The 19216-nt window shown below is 40.5% G+C and overlaps 1 long non-coding RNA gene across 1 annotated transcript in view; it reads right to left on the bottom strand.

Moving 5' to 3' along the window:
* LOC130842137 (uncharacterized) overlaps nucleotides 1–17012 on the bottom strand; it is a 34102-nt gene extending 17090 nt beyond the window's left edge. The window contains exons 1-3 of the long non-coding RNA XR_009050363.1: nucleotides 16770–17012; nucleotides 11931–12005; nucleotides 3868–3932 (exon numbers count right to left, since the gene is read on the bottom strand). This is a non-coding gene — a long non-coding RNA (uncharacterized LOC130842137). The remainder of the gene's footprint in view (nucleotides 1–3867; nucleotides 3933–11930; nucleotides 12006–16769) is intronic.
* Nucleotides 17013–19216: the final 2204 nt, after the last annotated feature.

Raw genomic sequence — 19216 nt, forward strand, 5'->3', positions numbered from 1 at the left:
GGAAAAGGAGAATTTTAATTCTTCAGCTAATTTCTTTGTGATCTCCCCCATCACAAAGGTAGAAGGTCCTACTGGTTTTATAAGGACGGTTTGGTTAGCAGAATGTGTGAATAAGCCTAAGGCTTGGAGGAAGAATCATCAAAATCTCTGAAAAGGGTATTTGTTTCCAACCCAAAGGGAAAAAAATCTGAAGCTTTTTTTTTTTTTTTTAACTGTACTGAATGATTTACTCACATACTGCATATATATGCAGAATGACACGAGAGAAATTGCTTTGCAACTTTGGGGCCTTAATTTTCCGGTTCTGAAATGACCAAAACATTGTCACAGTCATTCCAGAGACAGAGAAGTACAATGTAATGAAATGAATCGTTACATTTTATGGTTCTTTGGAACGTTTAGCTTTAAGAGGCCATAGAAATGCAAATGATTAACAGGAAGTCAGGGAGGACTTGGGCAGCCAAGCCACTGAGATAGCAGACGGCAGGTTTTCTCACTAAATTTCCAAACACAGGGAAAAAGGAAAAGAAAGGCTTTAGAGATGCACGGTCTTGTAAACTTCTCCTCAGTGTAATCTCAGGAGTACAAACAGTACTACTGACCCAGGAACTCGTGATTCAAATCTAACATTATCCTAAATAGAAGAATTCGAAAGATAGGTTATTATAGATTAGAAAAATAGAAGGATAAGGAAGCAGAAGACTCCTGCGTGCAGCAAACACGAACCCTACCATTTCTGGTGTCTGGAACACAAAAGTGAATAAAATGCCCCCTCCTTCTCCCTCAGAGCTCACACCCAGCTCTCATTTGAAAATCTTTAAGGTTTATTAATAATGCGAAAAAGAAAACCCTCAAAATCAGGGAAAGGAAATCCAAAAGCATTTTCTATTTTCTTGTGCGATGCTAGATTTTTTCTCCAGCTTTACTAAGACATAAAAGCTAGATTTTTTTAAAAGTCACTCTATTTTATGTTGTCTTAAAAAAAAAATCACATGCTGGTATGAGTACAAGAGAGAATTCTAAAAATGTTAGTTTGTGTATTTAACCTCATATTCCATTAAAGAGCTAGAACAAATGGATTCAAATCAGTGATATTTGAGCTGAAGGCTTGAAGTTCATTATCGGCCTGTCTAAAAATGATTTGCTCACTCTCTAGGGTTCCTGATTTTTATTTGCATGTGTTTCTGCCCAGCGGCTGAAAGGTTGGCAAGAGGAAACACTGCTGCAGGGCCCCAGCCCCTCTCACTCTTGAGAAACGGCTGAGCTGGCTCCTAGGACCGGCTCATGCTTCTAGAATATTGTGGGCTTGTCATCATAGCCACAACAGCACTGCTGTTTCAAATGCCAGATTCAATGTCATTTTTTTGTTGTTTTTATTCCATAGCCAAAGAACAGACAGCCAAACACAGGCACTTTTTGCCTGCTATTTTCAAGCCTTTCTTAGCAAGTCCCTGGAAGAATGTATGGACAGGCATTCCTGCTCCATCTGGGAAAAAAAAAAACCCAGCAGTGCAGAAGAGTAGAAAAGGTTTCACTTCCTTTTTAACCTTTACTGAGCAGGAAAGAGCAACTTGAAAATGGTATCTCTGGGGAGGAGAGAGTCACTTCCTGGCCACCTTTGTCAAGAGAGACCCTACCACGCGACCCATCTGCAGCCAGTATAGAGAAGCACGGTTTATTGTACCTTTCATGGAAACACACAAGTAATGTGGAGTGTTGACTTAGCATCCTTTCCCCCCACATTCCAGGGACTCTGATAGCCAAAAAGATGGTGCAGCCTTCGGTAAAATGTACCTCTCTGTAAGGTATTCGATATGCTCTAAGGAGTCCACCCACGGGCCAGCTGCTTAAGTGGTTCCAACAGGCCAGAAACATGAGACTAAAACTGCATCCGCACCCTGTGCATTATTCCTCTTAACAATAATGCTGTTATTGCGGGTGGTGGAAATAATACATACACAGATAGTTGATCATTACTTTCAGAAAAATGTCTAGAAGGAAAAGAAGGCACTCATAAAACAGGAGTCATCAAATTTGAGAAGCTAATAACATGAGATATTCACTCTCAGATTTTCTGAGTATAATTTGCAATACCCACTGGCAATATGAACCCCTAGTCACATCCACTGCTTCTCTGCTTTTGATAAATGCAATGGCTTCCTAGTTTTTAAAGAGAAAAATCTTAGGTGTAATGCTGAGCTTCAGATAATAAAGGTATTTTATCCTGTTTTGTCACTGACTAAAAAGAAAGTGAGATGAATGGGGAAAAATACAGCTGGGGATTGCTGAATGAGAAACGCACGCTGGAGGAAATGTGTGGGTGAAACTGAACACTTGGTTCAGAGGTGAAAACTGCATCTGACTGGCTGCTTGCAATTTTGCCTTCCAGATGGCTGTTGGACTGGCTGTCTTTCCCTCCAAGAGACACGGAAGAGATTGACAGAAAGCTGGCTTGCTCCTACGAGAAGACTTTGGTTTGGCTGCTGGTAAACTGGAAATCAAGTTAACCGCATCTGCTGAATGACCAGTCAATTCAACCTCACTCTTGTTCTTTTCTAGAATTAGGCAACCCGTTAAATGGTTTTGACTAGCTTTTCCAGAAGATGAGTGAGGCGTATAGATGTCAGTACAACTTTGAACAATGCTTGTCACAAGATTTCTAGTCCCTGGGATAGGACTGCAAATCTCTTATGACCCAAGTCCCTCTGTGTTTCATTTGTGTGTCTTTCAGTGTCTTACACATTAATAGATGCTTCCTAAGTGTACGCTGAATGAATGAAATCTGCTCATGGCCCACCCTTCCCACCCCCTCCAAATACATACATATAAATAAGCAAATAAATCAAAAGGATAAACAATGAGTCCATGTAAAGCCAGACAATTTGTGTCAAATACCCGGATGCTTGGAAACTCCTGGATGGTTGCCTCTATTATTCTATATTCCTCCAATGTTTTAATAATAAAAATAGATTATATGAACCTGGTGTACCCCCAAAAAAAATAAAATTAAAAAAAAAAAAAATAGATTATATACAGAGATAGATTCTGAAGTAAGGCAAGAAATGATCTACCAATCCTATAGTCCCTTTGTTCCTGCAGTCGAAAATAATTCCTATTTCATGAAAAATTTAGCAAGATCTGGATCCGCCCCTTAGGATGGTTTGCTAGTACTTGACAATGAGACTCAGAATGGTGCTGTATGTTGATGTCATTTTCCTCCCTCTCTCCTCCTCTCTTTTCTATAAAAGGTTACAATAGTTAGCTCTTTGGTTCACTCTGACAGGAACTCCGAAGATCCCAGATGGCTGAGTTACTGGATCTATAGCACAGCCCCAGCTCCCAGGAATTTTCCTTTCCCAGTCTGCCCAGACACCGCCCACAGCCACACCAGCCACTCTGAAGAGCATTCCTTGGCCAGCAGGCCCTCTCCTCTCCCTGTTACCAGGTCAGAAGCCATTCTGGAGAATAAGAAGCCAATGTAAGGAGAAGACAAAAGCATGCTCTGTGTGGTTTCTGTCTGCCCATTGATTGTTCGCATATAGGAAGTCTGTAATCAAGGGAATCTGCTTGTCTTTACTTCCAAGGACACAAGAAAATTTAGAGTGGTGGTTTTTTTGCGGGGGGGGGGTGTCTTTTTACTTGGGGGGTTTTGTTTTGTCCCTCCTTCCCTTCAGAGAAGAAAGGCTTAATACAGGCCTTTAGCTTGAGACGAGGAGATAGGTGCTAATTACTGTTCAGTACAGAAACTACAGGTCCTGGGTTGGATATTTGCATTTCTCCATGTGTTGCACAATACTTTATCAAGATCTTTGGCAAATGTTCTTACACTCTGACTTTCTCTATTGGTTTCATATTAACAGACCTTACCTTAGATCAGGGAAGAAGGCAGGGGCCACTTGGGCGGATTAAATGTTTGTCGGGTTCAAATAGTTCTGTGGATAACAATAAAGAGAAAAAATAATTTTGTTAAGCAAGTGATTTGACTTTTAAAAGAAGATAATCACATCAAGTAATCCACAGGCAATTATTAAGCATGTACTTTTGTCCAAATTTAAATTCAACCAATATTTATTCGGTACAGGTGCTTTCACAGACTTATCTCACTTTGTGTTCAAGCACCATTTACTGAACTAGCTTGTTCTCAGTAAGCACTTTCTATTATAAAACCAGGATTAATTTGCATTCCTAATTCCTTCGTCTCATCTTGCTTTCTTGAAGATCCTGTGATGCACATTCTGGCAATGTCCAATATAATTTTTCTGTTGGATGAATAAAATGTCTGTATGTATGAAAATGAATATCTAATGAAAATATATAACACCTATTCACCACTTGCTATTTGCCAGTCACTGTGCCAGAACCTTTATAAGTATAATCTTATTTAACTCTGGCCCAGCCCTAAGTGGTAGGTGCTAGAATGCTAAAATGATGCTAGAATGATCTCCAATTTACAGTTGGGAGCACTGAGGCATGGAGAAGTTAAATTACTTGTACACTCACACAGCTAGTTAGTGGAAGAGCTAAGATTCAAAGTTAGCGCCCTCTGACTCTTGGAGCCATGCTTTCCTTGCCCTGTGTGAGAGCCAAAATTCCAAGATGACATCTGTGATCTCAGCCCCCTGGTGTTATGCCATGATTAGGTTATGTTATATGACAAAGGTGATGGATGTCACTCCCTTGATTGTGTGACATCATACGGCAAGGAAGAAGGGACTTGGCAAATGTAACTGAGGTCCCAAATCAGTGAACTCTAAGTAATCAAAAGGGTGATTATCCTGGATGGGCCTGACTTAATCAGTTGGGCAGCCTTTAAAAGAGGGCTTAGGCCTTCTCTGAGTCAGAGACTCGTTCCTGATGACTTTGAAGAAGCAAGCCACCATGTGTTTGAAAGCTTCAAGGAAGGGGACCCAAGCTTCCAGATGAGACTGCAGCCCCAGCTGACACCTTGATTGCACCTTTGTGAGACCCCGAGCCAAACATTCCCAGACTCCTGATGGATAAAAACTGTGAGATGGTAAATCTGCTGCTTTCAGCCATTAAATTTGTGGTAATTTGTTACGCAAGAGTAGAAAATTAAGCCAACAAGTATGTAAACTATCTGATAACACAAATGAAACTATCAATAAAAAGTTAGGGACTTCCCTGGTGGTCTAGTGGTTAGGACGCCACACTTCCACTGCAGGGCACATGGGTTCTATCCCTGGTTGGGGAGCTAAGATCCCTCATGCCTCACGGCATGGCCAAAAAAAATGTTTGATAACCTATAAGGGAAAAGGAATCTAAAAAAGAATATATATACATATATGTATAACTGAATCACTTTGCTGTACACCTGAAGCACAGCATTGTAGATCAAGTATATTTCAATAAAAATTTTAAAAAAATGTTCGAGCACACAAATACGTAAAGAATGTATTATGTACTTATAAATTATATGCGCGAGATTACCCCCAAATAAAACATTAGATACCCACATACACACACAAACCAGAAATTACAAAGTATAACCATTGTTCTTAGTCATGGCTGTCCTCCACCACTGATAAGGTTATAACAAATACTAAAATTCTAATCTCTGTTATCCCCTCACAAATGGACTAAAATCTGTCCAAGATAAGAGAAAGAGGCAGAGTTTTAAGAACCTGACTATAGCACTTCTAGGAGGCCATTCACAGAAGGATGCAGATTCAGCCTTTTCATGGGCCCCCCCAAAGTATGTGTGCTTTGAGAGCCTAAACACTCAAAGGTCGTCCTCATTGCTGACTACACCGACAAAAGTCAGAGCTGAGCGACCCTTATCCAGCAGTCAATCAGCAGGGGTTTGTGATGGCCTCGCTGCACAGCTCTGCTCTCAGGAAGGGAAGCATGCTATTCCAGAAAAGGCACATTTTGGCAATAGATAAAACATGCCCTGGATCCTTGTGCTCTATTCGTCAAACTTTCCCACTATGCAAAACTTAGATTTTTTATTTTTCTTGTTTACTTTCATCTCCAGATTTGAATTTCTCCCACTTATGCAAGATGCTTCACTAGAAATTACATCACGTGAGAAATTTGGTTTCCATCCCACGCCAGTTCATTGCAGTGATTTTTCTATGTCTACCCACTTCATGCTGGGCCTCAGTTCTCCTTCTAAAAATAGCTTTGTCTGGAATAGGAAGCAGCAAACTTCTTCTGAAATGGGCCACACAGTAAACATTTTCTGTTGTGTAGGCCATGTAGTCTCTGTCAGAGCTACCCAGCTCTGCCATTGAACATGAAAGCCGCAAATGAATGAGGGTGTCAAACTTTATTTATGAAACCTGAAATGTGAATTTCATATAGCTTTTACAGGCCAAGAAAGAGTATTCTTCTTTTGATTTGTTTTCTAGTCATTTACAAATGTAAATACTAGCCTTCGCATTCAGGCTGTGGAAAAACCGGTAGCTGGCCATATCTGGCCCTCAGGCCAGTTTGCTGACTCTGGTACGTAAAGAGATATTATCAGAGTTAATGAAGTAATCATTACAGAAGATTTTTCTCTTTTTGGAATGAAAATTTTACAGATGAAAATGTAGCAGTAAGTATATAGATATGTATTAAATTAGCAAAGATGTCCTTATAGTGGTCAGGTTTACAAATCATGCCTGATTTTCAAAAGGAGGCTGATATTACTTTCGCTAATGGAACTTGTTGTGCATTTCATTCTACACAAGAAACTCAGTAAACCAGGATGTACCTGTGGTTCTTACAACTAAAGACCCAGGTAGTAGGTTAAATTACCATGGAGTCCTTTGCACTCTTTGACACACACACGTCAGCATGTATGAAAAATGGGCCATGCGATGGCAGAATCCTTAAATGTGATTGGTGGTGATCAGCTAAAATAATCAAACCGGAAGTGACCCAGCCAAATCCAGATCTCTGCTACCTTCAGATAATTATGGACAAACTTCAAATGTCCAGTTTTCCTATGTTCTCATTCATCAAATTGAAATACATAATTTTAGTCTCAGATACAGCTGACTGTAGTGTCATGCTGGCATTATGTTATAAAACAATCAAATATAACTTTAAAGATGTAAAAGACTGGATTAGAGAGTTTTCATATTCTTAGAAAAAGCATCTCTTTAGCCAATGGGAAATATGGCAAGTGGCAATCCTATTTTCCAGAGTTCAAACTTTTAGGCACCGAATTCCTATATATATATATATACACACATATCATTTTGCCTTTTTACAAACCTTAAAAGGAAGAAGGAAGGAAAGAAAGAAGGAAGGGAGGGAGGAAGGAAGGGAGGAAAAGTATGAACCATTTTTCTAGAACCGGATAGAAAACTATTCTCATGATTGTGTGTTGTCCTGTTAGGCTATCAGAGTTTTGCTGGACTATACCAATTTCATGCCACTGTACCCTCTACAGTGTAATATGTTGATGGATAATGAAAAATCACGAGTATCCACTTGGGTGGTCTGGCAAAACTCAGTTTAAAGTAAATATAAGCTCTCTGGAGATATCTACCATGAGGAATGTTCTTTTTAAAGCTCATTGTTTGTTTTAATCCAATGGAAAAAAAAGATAAAAACTGAGGATTAAGATCTATAAAGAGAAAGTACAAATATTAAGACTGGCAAATGGAAAAAGGCAGTCAGGGGATGGACTGAAAGCCAAGTTCAATTTTCAGATTGTCCTGTCAAAAGTGTCATTAAAGTGAGGGATTAAGGCCCACTTGAGCATAATATCTTAAACTCAGTAAGTCTTAGTGAAAAATCTAAATGTCCTTAGAGTGTTTTCAAATACAGCTTTCTGTTTATATGACTATATATACACACATTTGAAACATATAGAAAAGTACAAAGAAGAATATACAATTAATAACCAAATCCACTGCCTATAACTAATGCCTTCTGTTGTTAAGGAAAGCTTGTATTATTTAGGGAGAGGGGGGTATTATTTTCATAATTACAACAAAAATTTCAAACTTTTTTTAACTATAATAGTCAAATAAGATTAATAACACAACTATAACTTATAACTATAGAACTATGGAAACTCTAATCTAGAAAGGTCATGGGAGTTCCCCGGTGGCGCAGTGGTTAAGAATTCGCCTGCCAATACAGGGGACATGGGTTCAAGCCCTGGTCTGGGAAAATCCCACATGCCACGGAGCAACTAAGCCCATGTGCCACAACTACTGCAACCCGCGTGCCTAGAATCCGTGCTCTGCAACAAAGAGAAGCCACCACAATAAGAAGCCCACGTGCTGCAACTAAGAGTAGCCCCTGCTCGCCGCAACTAGAGAAAGCCCTCGCAGCAATGAAGACCCAATGCAGCCAAAAATAAATACAAAAATTTATTTAAAAAAAAAAAAAAGAAAGAAAGAAAGGTCATGACATGACTGAGACCACCCAGATTCTCTTATGCCCAATCAGGTTAAGAAATGTGTTCTTCTGCCCCTTCAGCTTAGCTCTTAAAGGGCAAAATACTTCAGGCAGTAATACTAGGCAAGAACCAAAATTTGTCCTCAGCCCTGGAAGACCTGTCATTTACAAAATACCAGCTTCTTTGTAAGATGAGACCTTGATGCTGAAAAGAATTAGTGTTCCTTAAGTTTCATAGCTCTCTAATTAAAGAAGAGTTTTAGACTTACCCCCCGGAGGTTTTAATGTTGTTACTTTAATTTATAGCTGTTCTTTAATTTTAATAGTCAAATGAAAGTTTTAATTATAATCAACCAGGTCTTCATATGGAAAGATCGCACTGCTGGCTCATCTTCAAAAGAACATGTGTTTTCAGTTATCTTCGGTGGGCAGGGAGTCGGGGGAACCACAGTGAATATTTACCCACCCCGATTCAAACAGTGTACGTTTGCCCAAGATCTCTCTAGACAAAGCTAGGACTGAGGCTACAGCTACAGAATCACACAGAATTAAGCACCACGTCAAATCTAGAGCCTTGATTTCAGCCGCTTTATACAGCAAGCAGCCTGCCATAAACTGTTACAAACAGAATACTTCATTATGTTAACAGATGGTCTGTGTACTAACAAGATATGAGGAGTACTGAATTATTAAAACCAATCTAGGTTGAATACTTGGTACCCAATTAAAAGATGTTATCTTTTGTTGCTGTGTTCACTCACCTTCAATAAATTTTACATGGTTTGTCACAACTAAGAAACTAACAAGGGTACATTACTGTTAACTAAACACAAGACTTCACTGCAATTTCACCTGTTTTTCCATTCAGTGTCCTCTTTCTGTTCCAGAATTCAATCCAGGATTCCACATAGCATTTAGTCATCATGCCTTCTTAGTCTCCTCCAGGCCGACAGTTTCTGCATCCTTCCATATTTTTTCATGACCTTGATAATTTCCAGTAATGTCAGCCAGGAATTTTATAGACTGTCCCTTGATTTGGGTTTGCGTGATGTTTTTCTCATTACGCTGGAATTATGCATTTTTGAAAAGTGGCAAAGTTCCCTTCTCTTCACAACACACGGGAAGGTACCTGGTATCTACATGACATTACTGGCAATATTATCCTTCATCACTTGGTTAAGGTGCTGTCTGCCAGGTTTCTCCACTATAATACTGCTGTTTTTTCCCTTCCCTGTCTATATTCTTTGGAAGGAGTCACTAAATCTAGCCCAGTGTGGGTGGGGGATGGGGAGGGATTAATCTCTCCCTCTTGGAGGGAGACTATCTACATACATCACTTGGAATTAGTCTGTAAGGAAGATGTGTCTCTTCTCCCCTATGATGTTATCTTTTCATGTACAAAGCATGGTGACCAGGTAAATTTTCATTCAGAGCAAACTTCTTTTGAAACTCAACAGTTCATTAGAGAGCCACTATAATGAAAGTCAATTATTGCCAGACACTGAATGCTATGTTTTTAGGAAAATTTCACCTCCCCAATCTAGATGAAATGAGACATTTCACTGTCTAATTAACAGTGAACTTGAGGTAGAATAAGAAGTGGAAGAGTAGGGCAAAAAGGAGTGAAGAGGGTGGAAAGGAGAAGAAGAAGGGTCAGGCCAGCTCAAGTGCCCACCCACTGGTGTAATGAGTTATTCCCCACCAGGAGACTTGCCCACTCAGCCGGAGGGAATTCCTCCCAGGTCACTAGCTGTTCAGGTCAACTTACCTAGAGACAGGTTTTTGCCTGGTTATTGGTCCACTAATCAACAGCCATTATGCTTTAAGCGTTTGATGCAAATGTAAGCATCTCTGACTTGTGACAAAAAGGGTTTTACTTGGGAGCAATCTAACACTATGGATAAACTCTACCCAAAATGATTAAGCGGTTTAAATAATTATAATCAATTACATGTATTTTTGCAAAATTTTAGCTTTGTTCACCAGGCCTTTTCATTGATTAGAAAAATGTTCTCTGGCATACGACAGGTCAACATCTTGGTTCTGTTGCCAGATTCCCTTTTTTCCCCTCTTTCTCATTTTGTTGTTCTCCTTTTCTTATGTATTTTTCCAGGGGATTTTACAAATTTCTTAATAGATTTTTCACCCGTGCTTTACTATCCTGGGGGTCTCTCCGCAGATCCTGTTGGAAGACATGGGTCTCTTGCCTTTAGAACTCTTCTCACTTTTGGCACCTGCAGTCAGTTACACCCCCCCCACCCCATCCCCCTCCCCCACGTGGGAAGTGGTTCTAGATTTCTCTTTTAAACCAGTACGTGCTGTGGTCATGGTCAGAGGAAATCCTGTCATCTGGTGAGGAAAGACTAGTGTCTTGGCTGAATCCCACCTGGTGAACCATCTGGCCGAAAAGGAAACAAATCAGTCTCTGGGTGGATGCCTGCTTTTCTCCCTTTAAAGCCTCCTATGTGGCCTACCTTATAGGATCCAAGGAGCCACACACCGAACGTTTATGGTCAGCAATGTGTTAATTATGAAGACTTTGATTCTGTTAGATCAGAAAACATCTTCATCCTCTCAACATGGAAAGTGGTGAAGAAGTTGATTGACTATTTGTAGTCAGGGCAAAGTAAGTAGAGAGAGAAACAAATAAGGAGATAGAGCAAGACAGAGGATGCAGAGATAAACTGCGGCCAATGGATAATATTCACAATGGAAAACAATGCTCTAACCAATGAACAAGTTGTGGATCTAGATGCCAAAGTGCAGGAAGTGTGGCCCACATAATGAGCTGCACCATTCAGTAAACAACAGCAAAATCCAGACTGTGAGAAACTTTATAAGTCAAATACCCCAGGTACTTCAACAGAAAAATTGTAAGGAAAAGGTAGGGCTGGGGGGCGGGGGGCGCTGGGGGAGCTGTAGATGAAAAGACACAAGTTTTAAAAAAAGACTCAGACTAAATTTGTGTTAAGCTAGAGTACAGCACCTAGGGGCACACACCCAAATGATGTAAACCATAAAAAAATGAAAGAAAATTACTAGTATAAATGTAGAGGAGGGGTTCATCTGGGGGTGTTGAGACTAGAATGGAACCCAGATAGGGCTCCTGGGGTAGGTGGCCAAGTTCTATTTCTTGACCTGAGTTTCCATGATAAGAGTTGGATATTTGCCTCCTAATAACGCATTAAACTATACATTTGTGTGTTTTTTTTGTAGTTTACTTTTTCAATTTTACAATAAAAGGTTAAGATGTCTCTAATTAGTTACCAATAAGCAAAACATGCGAGATTGCACATTTAAAAATCCCTATGTCTGCCTTCTCTTGAAAAATCAGAAGATTTGGCAACACAACCCGTGTTTCCTTATGGTAACTGACTGCAGCTGAGAAGGGGCTGCCTCCTTTCTCGACAGAGCGTGACCTCTCCAGTTATTTACATGACCCGCTGGGCACCTATACACACATGAATTTGTGACCCCAGGGGTGGGGGAAACTAGCTCTTCCCTACACCTGTCACTGGCAAGATTCCTCTATGTTGTGCATAAATTCAATAGAAAACAATTCAACTCACATTTCACAAGCACGTACTCCACAGAGCTCCATGCTAGGATCTCTTCTGTTCCTCTCCAGCCCAGGAGACTCCAATCTGGGGAGGGAAGTCGAGATTTAGGTAATCACCCTATTCCAGTGAGGTGTAGACGCTAAGTCTTCACCGAAAATGAAGGGGGGTTGCACAGAATGCAGTGGGAATTGCAGGAGGGCAGAATGGATCTGAGGGAGGATCTAGGGAGACTTCTTGGAGGATGTGAAAGGACTTGGGCCTTGGAAGAGGACTGGGATGAGAATGGGGCAGGTAGGGAAGAAAGAGCTTGAAAGAGGGAAAAGTCTGCACCCAGAGACATGGCTGGAGGTTTGTAGAGCAATGTTTGGATTAGATTCCCAGTGCTGGTGAGAGATGGATGTGAGTGGTGAGTCACAAGATACAGTTGACTTGCCAAGTGACTTGAGCGATAATGATGCCACTGACCAAGAGGGGAGGACAAGTTTTGCAGACAGGATGACTTTAAGCAATGATCACGTGGCGATGTCTAGCCAGATGGAACCTGAGAGTCAGATGGAGTCCAAAAGAGTCGTAGAGTCATCAGGTTAGAGAAACTTACTAGGTAAAGCCATGGGGAAAGGAAGAGCGTAGACGAGGAAGGATGCAGATGAGGAAGAGTGTAAGGTCAAGGTTGGCTCCTTGCACAAACCAATATTTAAGGGATAGAAGAAGGAGTATAGCCAGAGAAAAAAATGAATGAAGAGAAGCAGGAAAATTCAGGACCCGGGGAGACACTGGAATGACAACCCAAAAAGCGATAAGTGGATGAGAGTTGAAATTTTCCAGCATGAGGGAGGACAGAGCTTGTCTACTTGGCCATTTAGATTAAAAAGGGAAAGGCATTCATGAGAAATAACCTTTTTTTTTTTTTCCTAACTAAGCAACATCATTTATTGTCATGCCAATTTTCTTTAAAAAATAACCGTGCTGATATTTGTTGCATCTTTACATTTCCTATGTTTATATTTTTGATTCATGTCAATGAATTATCTTTTACATTCTATGTGAATAGAGGTGTAAAGCCCTCAAGAAGAGATGATCAGTAGCCATCATTTTCTTTTTTCATTGAAGTATAGTTGATTTACAATGTTGCATATGCCATCATTTTATAATATTTCCACCATAAAGATATCTGTAACATAATCAACCTCAAGAGCATAGACTGTAGTAAAATGTAGTAAAATAATTAGGCAGTGACGAGTTATGAGAATCTATTACCTTTACTTTCAATATCATTTATTTTCTTGTAAGTTATCATTTAATTTTTAATAGTGGCTGTGTTTAATAACCAGCTCTCAAGTTTCTAAAAAATTTAACATCTGGAATGGCTCACAAAAAACTGGTAACATGGGCTCGAAGTTAGGAGAACTTTTTCATTCAGTCTATTCTATACTGTGTGATCTATTTTAAACAAACAGATGTGTATTATTCTATAATAATTTTTAAAGTTTAAGAATACCATATTAAATACCAGTTGTGTAAAGAGAGGAAAGTTAAAAATATATATTTGCTTTCATGTATACATTGAAGGCTGAACAAGAAACGAGGAAAGAGAGCAAGGGGAATCTGTTGAAGGGGAATATACTTCTCATATTGCTTTAAGATTTGAACCAGATAAATATTCTGTGTTCACACAATTTTAATAACTAAAAATACTTGTAGCAGTGAGGGAGGAATGGATTGGGAGTTTGGGTTTAGCACATGCAAACTATTATGTAGAAAATGGATAAACAATCAGGTCCTCCTGTAGAGCACAGCAATTGTATTCAGTATCCTGGGGTAAACCATAATGGAAAAGAATATGAAAAAGAATGTACAGATATGTATAACTGAGTCACTTTGCTGTACAGAGGAAACTACCACAACATTGTATATCAAGGTATACTTCAGTAAAATAAAATTTTAAAATAAACACTAAAAATAAAATACTTTTAAAAGGTCAACTTCTATCCCCCTACCCCCCACCCCAAAATGAGAGAAAACTTGTACTATTTATGATTACATACTGGAGACTCTGCCTCTCTTGAGGATATGATATCAGAGACTTTTCCCTGGTTTCCATGACAAATATGTGGGCAAGGCATCTTGAAAATGAACCTGGGAGTAAGTCACTGTCCAGGTATGCAGCTGCGTCAGCACCGGCCTCATGACTCAGATAGGCAGGGCGCCTCGGTTATAAGCAAACAGCAGTATTCAGGCGAAGACATTTTTTCCAGGTAGAAAGTGGAAGAGGGCCAGACATTCTTGAAGCTCTAACCATTATTCCTCTCGGGCTACTGTTGGGAAGGTGTGTTTGACTAATCAGCAGGTGATGTTTGCTCAAGGCTTGCTGAAAGGCAGGCGCCCGACTGAATTCAAAGCCACAATTGTGAAGCCACTTCTTGGCTCTCAAAGAGCAGAAACCTTCTTCCCGCGGTGCAGATGCAGAAGTGAAGGTGCTGAAGGCTGCGCCCAATGATTCCAGTGGTGCATAGTTTTCCTTCATCATGCCAACATTTATTGTCCATCAGGAACCCGAATAGCATCTGCCTCTCCCGTCCTTCAACAAGCCTTCGCTAGAGCCACTAATGACGAGCAACTTCTCTGCCGATCATGGGAACTCCATGAGATTTCTGGTTGATCAAAATTAATGTTAAAGATCTAGTTTGAACCGAATGGAAACGCGATTTACACATATGCATCTGTATTCTTTTCAACAGCTGTGACACGTGAGAATGTTGAATGCAAACAGGCCGTAAGCTGACTCTTAAGATGAAATGACAGCACAGGCCTGCATCAGCCATATTTTTTTTCTTAATTTTAATTTTAGGGAGTTCCTGGGTGGTCTAGTAGTTAGGATTCGGTGCTTTCACTGCAGAGGCCCAGGTTCAATCCCTCGTCAGGGAACTGAGATCCCACAAGCCACGAGGTACTGCCCCCAAAACAATTTTTTAAAATTTTACACTGGAGTATAGTTGATTTACATGCATCAGCCGTATCTCGACAGGCCTTTGAAAAGATCCCCTATAACACGGCATCTCTACAATGTTGAGTCTACTCAAGCAGAACAAGCCCACAGGCCTACATACATAAGTTTCTTTTATTTTTCATATTGTTGGCATATAAATTTCAAAATGGCATTCATTGGTTTAGACGTCTAAGGTAGAACACATAAAAACCATATTCACATTAGAAGGAATGATAGGGTTAGAAATTCACCTTCTTGCTGACATCATAGATATCAGTGATTAAGGCAAGCATCACCAATAAATGCCAAAACCATGTGGCAAAGTTTAAGATACAGGAGACATGAGCCTCAAAGTATCTCCCCACAGGCTATTAATGACAAAGGGAAAATGCTAGTTTCACAGTAAAGAAAGCTGGTGGCAACCCCAGCAATACTGTTACTGAGTCCTAGCACTCTCTGCTCACCGCACGACAGACCAATGAATCAAAGACGAGGTGCTGAGGCAAGGAATACGACTTTATTTGGAAAGCCGGCAGACAGAGAAGATGGCAGACTGTAGTTTCAAAATAACAGTCTTATGGGGTTTGGATGCCAGTTTCTTTTATAGCACAGAGAGGGGGGGAGGAGATGAGGAAGTAAAGTAAAAAGGCATAAGTTTTGCAAATGTCCCCTGGAATGGCCAGCCTCAGGGAGGGAATGTGTTAATTTCTTCTTGCTTGCAGCCAGCCACAGGTAAACAGTGTCAGGATGTTTCCCTGAACAAAGGCACTTTGGTTTAACATTCAGGCAGAGGGGCAGGGTTCCCTGAGGGCAGGCCATTATGTACAGACAGTATATCCTTTCAGTGAACAAAGCCAATGGGAAGCAAAGGTTGAAGTACAAGAAACAGATCCAACATGTAGTCAGATTTGGCTCTTACGTGTTACAGTGGGACAACTGGACATCAGGTGTCTGCTCTGTGAGGCACCTAGAAGGACACGACATCCCTTACTGGGTGCTCCTACCAAAAATGATCTGATTCTAGGCGTGAAAAAACATGAGGCAAACCCAATTGAGAGAAAGTTGACAAACCAGCTGGTCGGTATGCTTCTGAAATGTGCGAGACAAAGAACAGCTGAAGGATTGTTTCAGATTAAAAAAACAGGAGAACTAAATGGATCCAGTGAGGAGGAAGAAAACGGTCGTCAAAGACATTAATGAAGCAACTGGCAAAATTTAAATATGGACTTTAGCTTCCATGATAATAGTGCACTGATGGTCTATTTCCTGAATTCGATCTTAGTACTGTGGTTCTGTAGAATGTCCTTATTCTAAAGGCCACCATCTCTTGAGCACCTATAAGGTACAAGGTGCGCGTATTTCTTTCGACCCTCAGGGGAAGCCCACATGTTGGGACCATTCCCCTCCCCCATTTTGCAGAGGAGAAAAGCGAAGCTCAGAGAAGTTATGAAGCATATACAAGGTTGCACAGCTAATAGGGAGCTGACCAGGAACAAGTGACAAGTTCAGTGGCAACAGCATGGAAAAGTGTATCATGTGTCTGTTAGCACCTGGGAGCCTGGGCCAAAGAATGGAAAACAGAGGCTCTTGGAGGTGCGTCAGGAATGGGGTGTACTGGGTGACATGGCAGGGCCTGGGAAGGTGAGGCTTTTAAATCAATGTAAAGCGACTGACTAGGAGTGGGAGCTAGAGTGAGAAAAGACAGGAATCAAAGCCATGAGGAGGCAGGAGGCTGGGGGATGGATGTCTTGATAAATTTGCCTCTGACTCACACTGAGAAAACATCTTACATCACAGGCCAGTTAAACATACATACACACTCTCACATAACTGAAACAAAGTTTGATCAAACAATAACCTACCTTCACCATGCAGGAGAGCCTCGTCCTTCCTGTTCTGTTTCTCTTTAGTGATTTGTTTTGGCTTGTTCATTTTTTTTTCTTTGCTTTGTTTTTCATGCTGACAAGAATCAACTAAACTGCTTTCCTGAAACTGGAAGGGGCTGGGGTGGCCTGTGGTTTGAAAACCAGGCTCTAGGGTGTGGCCCAAGCTTGGGGGGCGCTGGAGTGGAGGAGTCAAGGTTAGAATGGCAGTCAACTCTCTGGTTTGGAGGCCTCCTTCTTGGCTTTCTTTCCTTAGCTAAGCCTAAACCCCTCACAGCTTTGTTTGCCTGGTCCTGTGACCCAAAGCCTTAACCACGCCCACACCCTAATGAAGCCCTAATTGGAAACACCTGTAGTACCAAGCATGGCAGCAGGGGCCCAAGTCACAACTGGCCTTGGTCAAGTCAAATATCTGAGAAATTCTAAATATACGTAGACATCAACATACACAGCCGTTAGCTTCCAGGAGAGGAAGAAAGAAAATACATCATAGCTGTTTCAAGGGAATACAGTCAAAAGTGTCGCCTTCCTTGGGGCAGGTGGTCCTTAATGCCTGGGTTAGCGTCAATTGACCTCACCTCTTTCCAATCTGAAGAATTAATTCTTTGCAACTTGGATTGAGGACTTAGATGGAATTTTTGGTATCCATCTCTCCTGCTGGGAAACTTCATAACCTATTTCAGGAAAGCAGGCCTGATTAGATGAAGGTTGAAAATATTAGTTGCTAATATGTTTGTTCTTGGTACATGTATATTCACACATTTCTGTTAAAACACAGGGCTTTTAAAGAGAAAGTCAGTGGAATATTTGAGAAATACTTTAGGCATATCCGTACGGCTTCAAGAATTCGTTTGGATATAAGAACTCATGGTGCTTTTGTCTTCTGGCTCAAGTTCAACAATTTTTGAAATGACAAGTTCAGGGTTACATATTACAATCCTTTCTTCAAATAACCCAGTTTATATTCTTTTTACTTTGTTGTTTTCCTTTTAATTTTCATGACTGGCCTCTGTAACTACTTCTACTAGTATATATACTTATTTTCCCAGACGGTATTTTGCACTTGCCTGGTGGACATTTCCACTTACTGGACCAGCACCATTGTTTTCTCCTATGACCACCTGTGTTCCTCATCTCTGTCATCACAGTAAACATACAACCCATCCCAAACCTTTGATGTTCCTTCCATTCCGTTCCCCTTGGTCCCCATTCACTCCCAGCTCCTAGAAGTTTTTCCTTATGACTCCTCATATCATGGAGTAACTTTCTGATGAATAGGAAACAAACTGCAATTATCCTCTCTCCTTTCGGTGGAAATAAACAGATGACAGTCGATATATGTAATGTCATGTATATATAAATAGTATATATATTTACTCTCATGAAATATTTTTGTTTCTAGATTGGGAAAACACTATCACAACGTTTCTGCATAGCCAAAGGGTATCGGCCACTTACAGAGTTCAGTGTGGCAATGAGGAAAGGCATGATTTCCTGTGGTTTGACAATAATGGACAGGAATAGCTCCAACTGCTTTGAATAGATCATGAACATAACCTGTTCCTCTCCGTTGAGGCTCAAAGCTCTGGAGTCCTACTAAACAGAAGTGACCCGGGCGTCCATCAGCCAGCTGCTAGGCTTACAGATATCCTCATGTGGCCGTCATTCTGCGACATTCTTTGAGGGATTTCAAAAGTTGAATGTGTTTTTGGCCCTGACAATCTTAGTCAAATTGGAGAAAGAAGGTTGACAGAGGAAGGATAAGGATTTAGCAATAAGAAACGTTTCTCTGGACGTAGAAAACCAACTATGGTTACCAAAGGAGAAAGCTGGGGGGAAGGGAGGGGATAAAGTAGGAGTTTGGGATTAAGAGATACATACTACTACATATAAACACATAATCAATAAGGACCTACTGTGTAGCACAGGGAACCATACTCAATGTTTTGTAACAACTTCTAATGGAAGAGAATCTGAAAAAGAATACATATACGCCCACGCTCGTGCACGCATGCGTGCACACACACACACACACACACACACACACACACACACACACATATGCAATTGAATCACTTTGCGGTACACCCAAAACTAACACAATGTTGTAAATCAACTATACCTCAATAAAATAAAGTTTAAAAAAAAAAAAAGAAGTGTCTCTCTGGAAATTCAGCATTTAAATCATAAAATCCTAGAAAAAAAAAAGATTTTAAAATAATATCCAGTCAGTCCATTCCTAAATCTTGGGCATTTCTCATAAAGGGTTGTGAAAACATAAGAGGCAAGAGTTACTACGCCCAGTCTTTCTATGCTGATAAAATATTTGATTGTGATGCAAAGAATCAGGTGGTTTCCATCAAATGTCACTCACCATTGAGCTTGCGAAGGGATTTGAATGGAATCATTATAGAGACAGTCAGAAA

The sequence above is a fragment of the Hippopotamus amphibius genome, chromosome X (assembly GCF_030028045.1).
Source record: "Hippopotamus amphibius kiboko isolate mHipAmp2 chromosome X, mHipAmp2.hap2, whole genome shotgun sequence".
In the NCBI taxonomy this organism is placed as follows: Eukaryota; Metazoa; Chordata; class Mammalia; order Artiodactyla; family Hippopotamidae; genus Hippopotamus; species Hippopotamus amphibius.